Below are 15,492 nucleotides of genomic sequence, written 5' to 3'. Positions count from 1 at the left end.
TTAGAGACATTTAGTAAAAGGAAGAAGAGCCCTCCCTAAAGCCAGCTACAGCCACAGGAGATGAGAGGTGACCCAGTGGGGGATCTGTGATAAGCAACCTCGAACCACAGAGGTGGCTGGGAGGGGGTGGATTTGTGGAGTACGGGAGCAAGAAGGAGGTGCAAAGACTTGCTGCAGAGAGGAGCCTCATAAAAGGTGAGACTTCCTGTCATCAGATAAGATGAAAGTTTGAGTCACAGTAATTTGGACTTTATAAGGTAAACCTGACCTCATTTTTAATCATAGCCTGGTGAGGTCTGGGAAACTGGGTATAGGCATATGGAATGCACTATAAAGTGCAGTCTTTGTGTCTTAGCAACCTGTCTAACATAAGGTTTACAGAATACAAAGGCAGGCTTACCATGGATTCCAGGTGGATTTGTGGAAATACCATATATTGATCACATTCTGTTTATCCATTCGTTAGTAATTATGTACTGGATCCCAGCATATGCTGAGCAATACGGTAGAAATCAGAGCAGACCCACTAAAGTGGAGCTGGCATCCAGTGTCCATGCCAGCCTTGGATGCCTCCAGGTGTTGCTGTTGAAAGTTGGCACCCACTGTTGTCCAGGCACTGTCAGATACTGCTGCTGGTCAAGTTCACTGAGCAGGCCAGCAGATACCTTGATGGAGACTCTTCTCTCAATGCAGTGACCAACAGAGAATGGCCCTCACTGGACCTCCCAGTCTGCGGGATTCAGTGCTCAGTTCTTTCCATCAGATGCTACCATTCTCCTTCAAGCCCCAGTGTTATCCCTGTGATACTTCACTCCGACTGGCTTAGGTGTCAGCCCTGAGCAGATTGAAAAACCCCTGTCCGCCCAGTCCCAGGGGTCCCACCAGAGGCCAGCCCACTTCCCTTTTCAACCATAAAAATACAACAGCTATTTTCATTCCTCTCTCAGACAGCAGACCTCTTCATGCCCTCAGCTGAAGTGAAATCCAGATGGTCTCTGGATACCCAAGCTCCTTCCTTGGCAATAGGATTGAGAAATAGGCTTGCTCTGGCCACCAAGCATTCCACAGTGTAGAAACATCATTCACTATTTTGATACTAAACTGCCACAGCTTACATGCCTTTGACAAAAGATTCAGTGACCTTCACGATGAATTTTCATGTTTCTCAAACTTCTAATATCTTAAGAACTACTAAGTATAATAAAAGTATCTAGGCTTTACTTCTCAAGATTTTAATCCAGAGGGCTATAAATTGGACCAAGGAATCTATACTTTTCCAAGCAGTCTAATACAACGAAGAAGTTCATGTGAGGAGGGAAAAAATCCAAGTTATTTAATAAAAATCTGTCATATCACCTGGCTGGTGTAGCTCAGTGGATTGAGTGCGGGCCTGCGAACCAGAGGATCGCGGTTCGATTCCCAGTCAGGGCACATGCCTGGGTTGTAGTCCAGTTCCCTGCAGGCCAACTCCCAGCAGGGGACGCACAAAAGGCAACCATACATGGATGTTTCTCTCCCTCTCTCCTTCCCCTCTAAAGATAAATAAATAAATAAAATATTTTTTAAAAAATCTGTCATATCATTTAATCCAGTAGTTTCTAATACTAAACACTGGGATCACCTGGGAAGCTTTTGGTTCAACAGAGATGCTTTGGACCTATCTGGGATTTTTTTTAACTTTTTGGAAATACTCGTAAACTTACAAAAAAGTTGTGAGAAATGTACAAAAACTTTTTCTGAACTCTTTATTACTTGTTGACATGGTGCCCTAGCACTCTCAAATACTTTAATATTTCCTACACACAAGGACTTTTTCTTATATAACCAGAGAAAACCCAGCAAAACTAGGAAAATTAAAATCAGTATTACACCACTCTATTTCTCAGACCCTATTCAAGTTTTGAGAATTGCTCACAAAATGTCTTTTAAAGTAAAAAGAGAGTATAAAATCACATTCCAATTATTCCATGTGTCTATAATCTCCTTACTCTGAAAACAGTTCTTCAGTCTTTCCTTGATTTTTATGATCCTGACATTTTAAAATTACAGGCCATTTATTTCGTAAGTGACCCTCAGTTGGGGTGTCTCGGGTTTTCTCAGGATATGATTCTGGCTATGCCCTTCTGGAAGGAATATTACAAAAGTGATGCCATGTCTTCTCTTTGCATCCTATCATGTGGCACACAATTTTGATTAGTCCCATTACTGGTTATGAGTACTTTGATCAGTTGATTAAGATGGTGTCTGCCAGACTCATCCACTACAAAGTCATACTTCTTCTCTCTGTAATTAATAAGTTTTTTAATGGGGGAGACCATTAAGGCAATGTAAATATCTGGCTCCTCATTAAACTTTTTTATTTATTTGTGTCAGTATGTAATCATGGATTCCCATTTTATCCAATGGGTTATAATCCACTACTATCATTAATTATTTTCATGCTCAAATGTTCCAAGTATGACCAGTGGGAGCCCCTTTGAGCTGTCTCTTATGCTCTTTAGACATGTTCCCATTATTTTTTTAGTTCTTTGTTCTATGAGTTTTTCTATGAGAGTTTTTTTTTGGCGGGGGGAGGCACAAAATGCCCAGGTTTCTTTTTACTTTCCCTGCCCCAGCACTGAAACCAGCCAGTCCTACAAAGAACTCTGGTTCCTTTTAGTAAAGAATGGTACATCAACTGACTTCTGGCCAAGACAGGGGCATAAGTAGATATACTTTGCCCCCTCACACAACCAAAAGAAGGACAACAACAAATTTAAAAACAAAAAACAACCAGAATTGCCAGAAAAATCAAACTGTGTGGAAATCCAACAACCAAAGAGTTGAAGGGGAGGCATTTATTCAGACTGGTAGGAGAGGCAGAGACAGGGAACCAGATGGACAGGATGTGCAGCAAGGTGGCAACCAGAGGACCAACTTGTCCCACATTTACATGGAGATAAACCGGGAGCAGCAGCTGGGGAGCAATACAGACCGCACAACCCAGGGTTCCAGCAAGGAAATAAAACCTCAAAACCTCTGGCTGCAGAAGTGTGTGGTGGTTGCAGCAGTGGGAGAAACGTCCATCCTCACAGGAGAGATTGTTGGAGAGACCCACAGGGTTCTAGAGCATGCACAAACCATCCACATAGGAATTGACACTAGAGGGGCCCAATTTGTTTGTGGGTGGTGGGGGAGGTGACTGAGGGCCAAACAGGTGGCGTTGTTCCTTCTTGGAACACTCCCCAACATACAGCACCACAATGCAGCAATGTGGTTTGCCCTGCCCTGGAGAACACCCAAGGCTCTGCCCCTTATTATGTAACAGGCACATAGAGACAAAGAAACATGGCCCCAGTGAAAGAGCAGATCAAAACTACAAAAATAGAACTAAGCAACAAAGAGATGGCCAACCTGTCTAGATGCAGAGTTCAAAATACTGGTAACCAGGATGCTCACGCAAATAATGAGTATGGTTGCAAAATAGAGGAAAAAGTGAAGGCTATGCAAGGTGAAATAAAGAAAAATATACAGTGAAGGGAAGGTAACTGGGACTCAAATCAACGATTTGTAGAAGAAGGAACAAATAAACATTCAAGCAGAACAAAATGAAGAAACAAGAATTCAAAAAAACGATGAGAGGCTTAGGAACCTCAAGGACATCTTTAAACATTACAACATCCAAATCATAGGGGAGCCAGAATAAGAACAAGAAAAGCAAGAAATGGAAAACTTATTTGAAAAATAATGAAGGAGCATTTCCCCAGTCTAGAAAAGGAAGTAGACTTCCGCAAAGTTCAGGAAACTCAGAGAGTCCCAAAGAAGTTGGACCCAAGGAAGCACACACCAAGGCACATCATAATGACATTACCCAAAATTGAAGATAAGGAGAGAATCTTAAAAGCAGCAAGAGAAAAGGAGATAGTTTTCTACAGGGGAGTTCCCATAAGACTATCAGCTGATTTTTACAAAGAAACCTTGCATGCAAGAAGGGGCTGGAAAGAAATATTCCAAGTCATGAAAGATAAGGACCTATATCCGAGATTACTCTATCCAGCATAGTTATCATTTAGAATGGAAGGGCAGATAAAATGCTTCCCAGATAAGGTCAAGTTAAAGGAGTTCATCATCACCAAGCCCTTATTATATGAAATGTTTAGGGGATTTATATAAGAAAAAGATGATCAGCCCTGGCTGGTGTAGCTCGGTGATTGAGCACAGGCTGCAAATCAAAGGGCTGCCAGTTCGATTCCCAGTCAGGGCACATGCCTGGGTTGCAGGCCAGGTCCCCAGTGGGGGCCACTTGAGAGGCAACCACACATTGATGTTTCTCTCCCTCTCTTTCTCCCTCCCTTCCCCACTCTAAAAATAAATAAATAAAATCTTTAAGAAAAAGATGATCAAACATATGAACAGTAAAATAACAAAACTCACAACTGTCAACAACTGAGCCTTAAAAACACAAAAACAAAAAACAAACTAAGCAAACAACTAGAACAGGAACAGACTCACAGAAATGAAGATCACATGGAGGGTTATCAGCGGGGATGAGGAGGAGGATGGGGGGAAAAGTACCGGGAATAAGAAGCATAAATGGTAGGGTCAAAATAGAGGGAGGTTAAGAATATTACAGGAAATAGAGAAGCAGAAGAATTTATATGTACGACCCACAGACATTAACTGGTGTGGGGAAGAATGCTGGTGGGAGGGGACTGCGGGGTGGAAGGGAATAAAGGGGAGAAAAGAATGGGAAAAAAAGAAAAAATAATTAAAAAAAGAAAAAAAATTTTTAAACCTGAAGATGCTAAGTAGACTTCCTGGGGTGTTGCTGCTCCTAAGCCCTTCAAATGAATATAAATATATATTTATAAACATATATTAATAAATATATATATATTACTTACATCTATATTTACTTCTTTATCTCTATATTGAAAACCATGAGAGCCTCCAATCTGACACCATAAAATGTATTCTACTTTTCTCCTGTTCCATGTTTGTAACTCTGAGAGTAAGAGACCTCTAATCAGTAAATTTACTATTTACTCATCTTTTCTCGCCGTGGTCCCTCAACACAGATGCACATGCCCTCCTTACCCTTCTGGGACACCAACACTCCACGGAAGCAGGAAGACACTGCACTGAGACACGTCCTGTCTTGCTTGAACACTCTCATAAGGGGTAGGAGAAAGCTGGTATACAAGAACATAATTCAACATCAGCCAATTTGTTAGAAATATCAGTACATGCTAATATTAAAAATTTAAATGTTCTAGGGACTATACAATGTAGAAAGTTAAAATCTCCTTTCATTCCATCTCCCAGAAATAACCAAGGCACTGATTTATTTTATTCTTCTCATGAATTATTCTTCTCTGTGTACTACCAATTATGTGTGAATATATTTACACTTTTCCCAAAATTGAACTTATGAGACTTACCACTTTAAACTTGCTATTTTTAACTTAACATTTCTTGGATAACTTTCTTTTTTAAAAAAAATATTTTATTTATTTATCTTTAGGGGGGAAGGGAAGGAGAGAAGGAGAGAAATATCAATGTATGGTTGCCTTTTGTGCATCCCCTGCTGAGAGTTGGCCTGCAGGGAACTGGCCTGCAACCCAGGCATGTGCCCTGACTGGGAATCGAACCGCGATCATGTGGTTCGCAGGCCTGTGCTCAATCCACTGAGCTACACCAGCCAGGGCAGCTTTCTATATTAGTACATAGAATTATACTTAGTTTCATTTATTTATTTTTACTTTTACTGATTTTAGAGAGAGGGAGGAAGGGGACAGAGAGACAGAGAGAAATATCAATTTGTTCTTCTACCCGTTCATGCCTTCACTGATTGACTCTTGTAGGTGCCCTGAGCAGAGAGCAAGCAAGCCTTGGTGTATCAGGACTACACTCCAACCAACTGAGCTGCCTGGCCAGGGCTAGCTCCTTTTAAAATTTTTATTTTATTTTATTTTATCGCTTTTCTTTATATTTATTCACACACTACACAAATAAATTCTCAATGTAAAAAAATGATATATGTAAATCAATAGCCTGGCATTACCCCCATTTCTTATTTACCTTTTTTCCAGAGGTAACCACTGTTGTCTGTTGGTACACGTTCCCCTATTTTTTCTTTCTTCATTTGCATGTGCACACACACACACATGTGTGTGTGTGCGTGTGTATTGGGTTTTCTTTTTTATAAGTGGATGGTGGACAATGTCGAGTTTAGGTATTATCAAATTTCAAAGCCTGAAAGAACACACAGGAAGGACTGCAACCTGTCTATCGCTCCAGGCCTTTTTTCTCAAGCCCCTCCGCTCTTACTTGTATTGTGGCCACTGCAAACATAACCTAGGCACTGGGGACTGAGCCACATTAAAGAATGAGGTCCATCAGTAAAGTCCCCCTGGGTTAGCTGACCCTTTGGCATTCTTTCTCTTGGGTCTTTAGCACTGCAAAACGGAGCTGAGGAGAAACAGATGGCAGAAAGAGAATTGTAAGAGGAAAATGTATGGGCCCCTTGGGATCCCAAGTGCCTAGGCTTTTAGATTTAGATACAGTCCTCTCAAGGGCTCCCTGCTTTGCCTCTTGTAGCCAGAGGCATGGAGTTTGAAGCATGTAAGTTCTTGGAAAAAGTGCAACTGAGCAAGGTCTAATCATAAGTGATTGGAAGAGAAATGTGCAGTCAGAGCCAAGTGGGATTTAATTCAAAGGCATTTTGAAAGTTTGCTTCAGAGTTAGAAGTGCAGCTTTCTGCCCCAAATTTCTCCACAAATATTCTATAGGCATTTTTAAGCCCTAGAGCCCTTAACTAGTGTTATTTAAGGAAAATTTCATGTCACTAATTGTACAGATTGTTTGCTAACTTTTGAGCAAGAAATGATCTCAAAATACCCTTGTGTCTACTGATATTTAAAGGTAAGAGAATATTCTGGAATAAATCCCATTTTCCAATGTAATATTTTCCAAAATAAATGTTGGAGTAACTGCGTGGTTGATACCATGTGAACATTTTAATTTACACAATAATATTCTGGAGTTTATGGGAGCTTGGCCTTTTTCCAGGAGGTTTGGAAATCCAAAAGTCAGCTATTTCTTCTCAGTGGGAGAAAAGATGGAGGATATGAATCAGAACCGGTAAATTGGAGAGGAGGTCACAAACTGAAAGGAGTTAAGTAGGAAAAAGTGCAGGGCAATCTTCAGTGGGAGGAAAGCCAGCTGCATGGAAGGGAAGGACTGGTTACCATTAAAGACTTCAAAATTAGGCCCTTGGAGGAGAATCGAATGGGGGAGTTAACAACCCCTTATTTCTCTCTCTTCTAGAGAATGGGGTTGGTATAATGAGATCCAGTTGCAACCTGTACTTGTCTGTTCAGATGCCCTCCAAACCTTCAAAGCTTGTAGCTCATGTGCCTCCTCTTCCAAGGAGCCTGCCCTGATATTATAGTCATCATATGACATCACACTGTTGAGATGATCTGTTTCCTTGTCCTTTTCCCTGTGGTGTTAGATTCTCAAGACCAGCATATAAAAAGCACATGATAATTATATGCTGAATGTTGATTGAATGAGCCTTTTGTGGCTGGATATATTCCTTCTCTCTTTTAAGTTATCTTGGAGCTCGTAATTTTTTTCACATTCAACCTTGTACTGTAATTTCTGTACATATTAGCTCCATTATTAAACTCAGAATTCTTCTATAAGAGAGATGAGATAATGCATGTAAAGTATGTCTCATGTCAGCTGAATAAATGAGAGCTATTATTATTTGTGTAATGGAGTGCCTGAAGGAGCATAAACTTTATTTTTTAAAAAAAAAAAAGCTTCAGAGAATCATTTTGGAGCAGATCTTTGTTTTGCAAGAATCAGTTGAGTAACCCTTCTTAATTGTACAACCACAAGAGAACTATTCTTGGAAGAAGGGAATAATGGGACATCTTAGTCTTGAAATATCTGTTCTTTCTCATTCCCCTTGGATGGAAATGTGGGATTAAGGTTATGTAGTGGAGCTGGTGCTGAGTTGCACAACTCCAGGAAACACAGTTTGTATTGTAGTCTATTATGATGGCTGTCTATACCCTTTGAAGGCGTACTCCAGGGGATACCATTCTTCCTGAATACAATAGCGATGGTGCACCTGCACCTGGCGTTGTGCAAGGAGGCAGCCCTAAGAAGAGAAAAGGAAAGGGGCTCTGACCATTTTTTTCTCTGAGGTTCAAGTTATTGGGTAGACCTCACAAGGTCTGGGATGGTGCTCACAGAAATCTCTTGGCAGGAAAGAGAGTCACTTGCCATAAGAGAAGGGCTGCCTTTGGAGGGTTGGGCCCAGCAAAGCTTTCCAACAGAGGATGTCATTGGGAAACTGTTAGGGATTGCCCTACCTGGTTTCAGAAGCTGTAACCCCCCCATGGCTAAGCCAGAGTGAGCAACCTTCGGACCATAAAAAACTAAGAAGACAAAGCTTATTTCCCTGGCAGGAGCGCTGCTTCTGCTCTTTTTACTTCATCCATAACTGGCCCCCAGTGCTTGATCCATTAGCCAATGGCAGGTAAGATTCCCCAAGCGGGGGTGACCTAATACAGGCACAATCATGGGCAGGCCCCAGGGAAGGACTTGGGGGGCTATAGCAAAGGAGGGTGAAGGACACTTGCCCCTGGACTTTGACATAGCCTGAGTCATTCTGTCTTCGAGAAGCCTCCTAATCTCTTGGCTGTCTGACTTTCCCTGCCTGATTTAAGCCTGAAACAATGACAAAGGGTGGTGCAGCCTGGTGCTGGAAAGAACAGGTTCCCCAGGCGATCAGGCCTAGGAAAAATACATAAAATTGTGTGAAACCTGCTTTGTCTAGAATGCTCTCAATTAAATGATAAGAGTTTGAGCAGGAAATGAGTTTGTTTCCCAAAGTTTTGTAGGGCCTTAGCTAACAGACCCTGACTTAGAATAAGTCCTCGTAGTTCCTTGTATGTTATCTATTGTTTGATCCTTACTACCTGACAATGATTAGTGAGCTTTACCTGTATTCCTGTGTGAATGAACCCAATAAAAGGCCACTGAGGAAAAGGCTCTGAACCCTTCTCCTTTCAGAGATCAGCCGCCTTTCCTCCCCAAGCAGATCAAGGCTTGGTGGACTTATTCTCATCCGTGGCAGCCAGCAGCGGGGGCTTGGGGTGGAACCCCCCCCCCAGGAAACAATAAGGCAGAGGCAGGGTTGTCAAACTCATTTTCACCAGGCGCCACAGCAGCCTTGCGGTTACCTTCAAAGGGCCGAATGTAATTTTAGGACTGTATGAATGTAACTACTCCTTAACTAGGGGCAAGGAGCTCACCATTGCTGCTGGGTAGAAACAAGATGCCAGGCTGAATGAAATAAGGTGAGGGGCCAGGTTCAGCCCTTGGGCCTTGTGTTTGCCACCTGTGCAAAAAGGGAACGCCAGCAGTATGTACTAGGTGAGCTGAGGCGCTGAACTTCAAAGGCAAACATCGGCACATCAGGCAGGAGGGCAGGATCTGGACCAGCAACAGTAGTATCTCAGCAGTAGTCAAGCCCAGCACACTGAGAGAAGAGCAGGGACCCGGTATGGCAAAATAGGAGACTTGTGAATTAGTCAACTCACCAGTTTTCTCTCAACTTGGCTTTTGGAAGTGGGTTATAACCCTTTGGATTAAGGAAATGTATTGAATTCTTGAGTAGTTCAGGGGAGAGAGAAATTGAACTTTCTGTTAATGAAGACAGAGCAGTTCATTGAAGAAACTGAAGAGATGTAATTATATTTGGATTCCAGGATGATACATGAGGTCATTATGGTTTTATCTTCTCTATCATCATTAGCTTTGTAGACTCAGAGCATCTGGCATATGATGGGTGATCCATGAGACCAAGGGATCTCAGGAAGCCCACCTTCCTAATAAAATTGAGAATTCAGGTCATTCCAGATTGAGTCTAGAGAGAACCCAGAGTCCCAGTGTAAAACAGGCTCCTCGGCCAACTCAAGACACGACCTGGACTCCACCGGGACACTATAAAGAAAATACCTGTCTGGGCTGCCTCCAGAACAGGTCTGGACCCTGAGCTGAGTCTGGGGCGCTCCTTCCTTGCTGCTCTTTACTTCACCTGCTGCTTTTCCTCAAGGGACCAGGAAGCTGAGGCTGGTGTTTTAATTTCACTTAAACGTTTCTGTCCTGTACAATATATGCTCAACTTCTGCCTGATCAGCTGGCTGGTGGAGTGCAAAGTTTTGATGTTGAGTTGGAATAGTTCATCATTAATTTATTCCAGACATGATATCAGAGTGAAAATCCAAGGAAACAAGTACCTTGTGATTTTGTTTGTGTGTGTTTTATTATTGAAAATTAAATGCATCATATCAAGAGAAACATTTGATTTATAATTTTAAAACCATACAAACAAGAGTGTCCTCTGGCCCCACCTTCTCTTATGACTACAGGTGGTCAAATTCATGGGTTTGGGGTCAACCAGAACTACGTTTGAATCATGTTTTTGCAATGGACTAGTTGAGTGATCTTCAGCAACTCATCTACCTTTTATAGTGTGTTTCTGGTGTGTAAAAGGGGGCTAGAAGTGTACAAAGTTCATAAAATAAAATGAAAAATTTTATGTCAGGCATTGTATTTGACACAGAATTAGCACACAATACATTTTAACTATTAACTATTTATTATTATTTCCCTCATCACCAAACTTTGCTCCCTGTTTCTTATGTTCACACTTGAACCCACTAGAAAAACAACCAACATCCAAAAAAATCACTTTCACACAATTATAATTTAATAAAATTAATATTTGATTTAACATTTGTCATTGTTACTGTGTAACTCTTTCCTATATCAATATTCAGTTGTTATATGTTTGCTGTAATACTATATTGACAATCTGAGATTTTTAAGATGATAGTGGAGTAGGTGGCTCTTGCGTTCACCTCTTTCTAGAACCAAACTGGATAATTCAACTAAATTGGGAAGAATCACACTGAATGACCAACTGAAGACGGACTAAAGAGATTTATAAACAGGGAGCTATAAAAGAAGCCATGTGGAGTCTGGTAAGAAGGGTGGAGAAGTGAAAAGGGCTGGCCCCACGGAGGCACCATGCAGGCCAGCTGAGGCACCAGAGGAATATCTCAGCTGCAGGAGATCCCTCCTGAGAGGCACATGGCCTAAACCCCAGGCTAGACTCCCCAGCCTAGAGCACCAGAGCTAGGAAGAGATGCTCACGTAGCATCTGGCAATGAAAAGCAGAGGCTTCTGTCCACCAGCAAGAGGCAGAGTCTGCTGGAGGGACATGCATCCTCTTAAAGGGACAACATGTAAAATTGTGTTCTCAGCCACTCACTCTGGGCTCCAACGGAGGGAGGGCAGAGCAGACTGGAGTCTCCTGAGGAGAGGCTGGGTCTTGTGGCTCTGGGGAGAGACATGGGGATACAGCCTCCAGGATCCCAGTGCTGAGTTTATCGCAAATACCACAGACTAGGGGAAGGCGATTACCGAACCATCAGGAATTTCTCAAACTCCACTGGAGCAGCCAGTGTCATAGGCTGGGAAGGGGCACAGCAGTCTGGGTAGACTCAGGATTAGTGACTGGCTGTGGGGAGGAGTCTTTTCCCCCACTTTCCCATGATCTGACTGCCACTACCTGCTCACGGGGGGAGATCTAATAGAAACACCCTCCCAGGTTTTGGCTGACCCAATCTCTGGGCTCTGGAGGCCTTACCCACCTGAATACTAGGGGCTCCACCCTGCCAAAGTCAGGGCAAAATCCAGGATAGACTCAGCGGCTTTGGGACAGGAACCATATCTACCACCTTCACTGAAGCCTGAACAGTACCTCCCCCTTACCAGAGACCCCTTAGCTCCATCCTCTCAATTCTGCCAAAGGTTCTCTCAGTGACTAAGTCTAGCAAGCAGCTGGCAGGTGGGTGGAGGTAGACAGGGTACAGGGCAGGGAAACAGAACCCTGAGTACCTTGGAACATTTGCTGTCCTGCCCCAGGCTAGTGTTAGTAAAGCCGGCCTTGGAGAGCAGCTTAGTCCTTCACAAGCACAAGCAGGCCCAGCAGAGGCAGCCACAAACTCTGTGTCCATTGTAGCTGAGATTCAAGCAAGTTGTCAAGGGCAAAGCATAGGCAGTGCATCTGACATTGGCCTGACCCAGAGTCCCTCCCCAGGGACAAGAACCCACATGCCAAATGGCCAGGGCCAAACAACAATGGAGCAGGATCCAACAAACTTCAAGAACAGTTTATCTAAAGAGAGCTCACAGACAGCACCAAACTCAGCAGACAATTTTGTTTTTCTCATATTTTAATTTTTTGCTTCTTTCTTTTCTATTTTTTATTTTCTTTTTTCCATTTCTTCTCTTTATCTTCCTTTAATTCTTATTCTTTTTTATTTTTTTATTTCTTGTTTTTTGTTATTCATTTCTGCTTTTCTTATTCTTTTTTCCTTTTTTAATTTTTGTTCCTATATGCTTTTAATATATTTTTAATTTATATTTTATTTTTATTAATTTGTATATGTTTTATATATACTATTATTCCTTACTATATTTTTCTTTCTTTCTTTTTCATTTTTTTCTTTTTTGGATCAGCAACCACACAGCAATGTGCACACAGTGGTGTCAAGTCAGCCAGTCTGAGGGTTGATAGCACACACAAAAGGGCCACCAGCAATCAAGTCTCAATTACAACAGGAGGGCCCTCAAAACCCAAACAAGGGATATTCTTAGAGCATCCAGCTCAGGAGGTCAAGGAGACCACACCACTTGTTCCCACAGAACGCCTACTACATAAAGCTATCCCGTGCAGACTGAGAGTCATAGCAAATTGCTCTAAAACATAGAAACAAATACAAAGAGATAGCCAAAATGGGGAGACAAGGAAGCAGGCCCCAAATAAAAGAACAGGAGGGATCTCCACAAAAAGAGTTAAATGAAAGGTAGACAAGCAATTTACTAGATATAGAGTTCAAAGTGATGTTTATAAGGATGCTCAAGAAACTTCATGAGAACCACAACAGCATGTAAAAAGACACACACACACAAAAAAAAAAACATGAAAAAAGACCAGTTGGAAATGAAGACCAGCATATCTGACATCAAGAATACATTGGAAGAAATAAAAAGCAGGCTGGATTCATCAGAGGATTATATTCACAAATTGGAAGGCAAGGTAGAAAAAAAACCCATCCAAGTAAAGCAGCAAAAAGAAAAAAAGGCATCAAAAGAATGAGAAAAGTTTAAGGGAAATTTGGGACAACAAAAACATAACATCTGCATCATAGGGGTTCAGGAAGGAGAAGAAAATGAGCAATGGATAGAGGACCTGCTTGAAGAAATAATGGCAGAAAACTTCCTTAACCTGGCGAAGAAAAGAGTCACAGATGTTCAGGAAGCACAGAGTCCCAATCAGGATGAGCCCAAAGAGCCCCGCGCGAAGACACATCATTATTAAAATGTCAAACTTTAAAGGCAAAGAGAGACTCTTAAAGGAGCAGGACAGAGACAGGTAGTTAGTTACCTACAAAAAAAATTCCCATACAGCTGTCAGCTAATTTTGCAACAGAAACACTTCAAACTCAGAAGGGATTGGCATGATGTATCCAAACTAATAAAAACCAAGGACCTGTAACCAAGACTACTCTAACCAGCAAGGCTATTATTTAAAATTGAAGACAAAATAAAGAGCTTCCCAGATCAAAAAAAAATGAAACAAAACCTGAAGGAGTTCATTCCCGCTTAACCAGTATTGCAAGACGTGTTAAAAGGCCTGTGTTAAGAAGAAGAAACAGAGTGAATGTCAATGGATTCAACGCTCCAAGCAAAAGACATAGCATAGCTGAATAGGTAAGAAAACATGACTCATATGTATGCTGTCTATAACAGATCTATCTCAGAACAAAAGAGTCACCCAGGCTTAAAGGGCTGGAACAAAAATATTCCATGCAAATGGAAACAAACAAACAAATAAATAAAAAGAGCTGGTATAGCAATACCTATATCTGAGAAAATAGATTTCAAAACAATGGCCATAATAAAAGATGAAATTTCCCTATATAATACTAAAGGAATCAATCCAACTAGAGGATATAACCCTTGTAAACATATATGCACCCAGTATAGGAACACCTAAATACATAAAGAAAATCTTGGTGGACTTTAAGGGAAAGGTTGACAGCAATACAATCATAGTAGGTGATTTTAACACCCCACTGTCACCAATGGATAGGTCATCCAGACCAAAAAAATCAACAAAAAAATAGCAACATTAAACAACACACTTGATTGGATGCATTTAATCAATATTTACAGAATATTCCATCCCGAAGCAGCACAATAGACATTCTTCTCAAGTGTACATGGAACAGTCTCAAAGAGAGACTACATGTTGGGACACAAAATAAGTCTTAACAAATTTTTAAAAAACTGGTCATATCAAGCATCTTCTCTGACACAATGGCATGAAACTGGAAATCAACTACAATAATACAACTTTAAAATATTCAAACACATGAAGGCTAAATAGCATAGGTTACCAATGAGAGCTGGAAAGAAATAAAAAATTACCTGGAAAAAAATGAAAATAAATACATAGCAACCCAAAATCTATTGAACACAGAAAAAGCAGTCCTGAGAAGGAAGTTCATAGCATTACCAGCCTACCTCAAGAAGCAAGAAAAATCTCAAATAAACAATCGAACCCAACCCCTAAAAGAACTAGAAAAAAAACAACAAAGTCCAAAGTAAATAGGAGGAAGAAAATAATAAATATCAGAATGAAAATAAACAACACAGAGACTAAAAAAAAATACAAAAGATCAATGAAACCTAGAGTTGGTTCTTTGAAAAGATAAACAAGATTAATGAAGCTTTAACCAGACTCATTAAGAAAAAGAAAGAACCCAAACAAATAAAATCAGAAATGAAAGAGAAATAGCAACTGACATCACAGAAATACAAAGGATTGTAAGAAAATACTATGAACAACTATATGCCAAGAAATTGGACAAACTGGGTGAAATGAACAAATTCCTAGAAACATACAATCTTCTAAAACTGAATCAGGAAGAATCAGAAAACCTGAATAGACTGATAACAACTAATGAAATTGAAGCAGTAATAAAAAAAAAAAGCTTGCAGCAAACAAAAGTACTGGACTGGGTGACCTCAAAGGCAAATTTTACCAAACATCCAAAGAACCAGCACCTATCCTCCTCAAACTGTTCCAAAAAATTCAAGAGGAAAGAAGATACCCAAGCTCTTTTTATGAATCCAGCATTATCCTAATTCCAAAACCAGATAAAGACACTACAAAGAACAAAAATTATGGGCCAATATCCCTGATGAACATAGATGCTAGAATCTTCAACAGAATATTACCAAACCAGATCCAGCAATACATTGAAAAGATCACACACTGTGATCAAGTGGGATTTATTCCAGTGATGCAAGGTTGGTACAATATTCACGAATGAATTATTGTGAACCTTAACCAGT

This window comes from Sturnira hondurensis, unplaced genomic scaffold (genome assembly GCF_014824575.4).
Source record: "Sturnira hondurensis isolate 20B ecotype Veracruz unplaced genomic scaffold, ASM1482457v3 Scaffold0003801, whole genome shotgun sequence".
Taxonomy (NCBI): Eukaryota; Metazoa; Chordata; class Mammalia; order Chiroptera; family Phyllostomidae; genus Sturnira; species Sturnira hondurensis.
The sequence above is the reverse complement of the archived record's forward strand: the minus strand, read 5'-3'. Positions refer to the sequence as shown.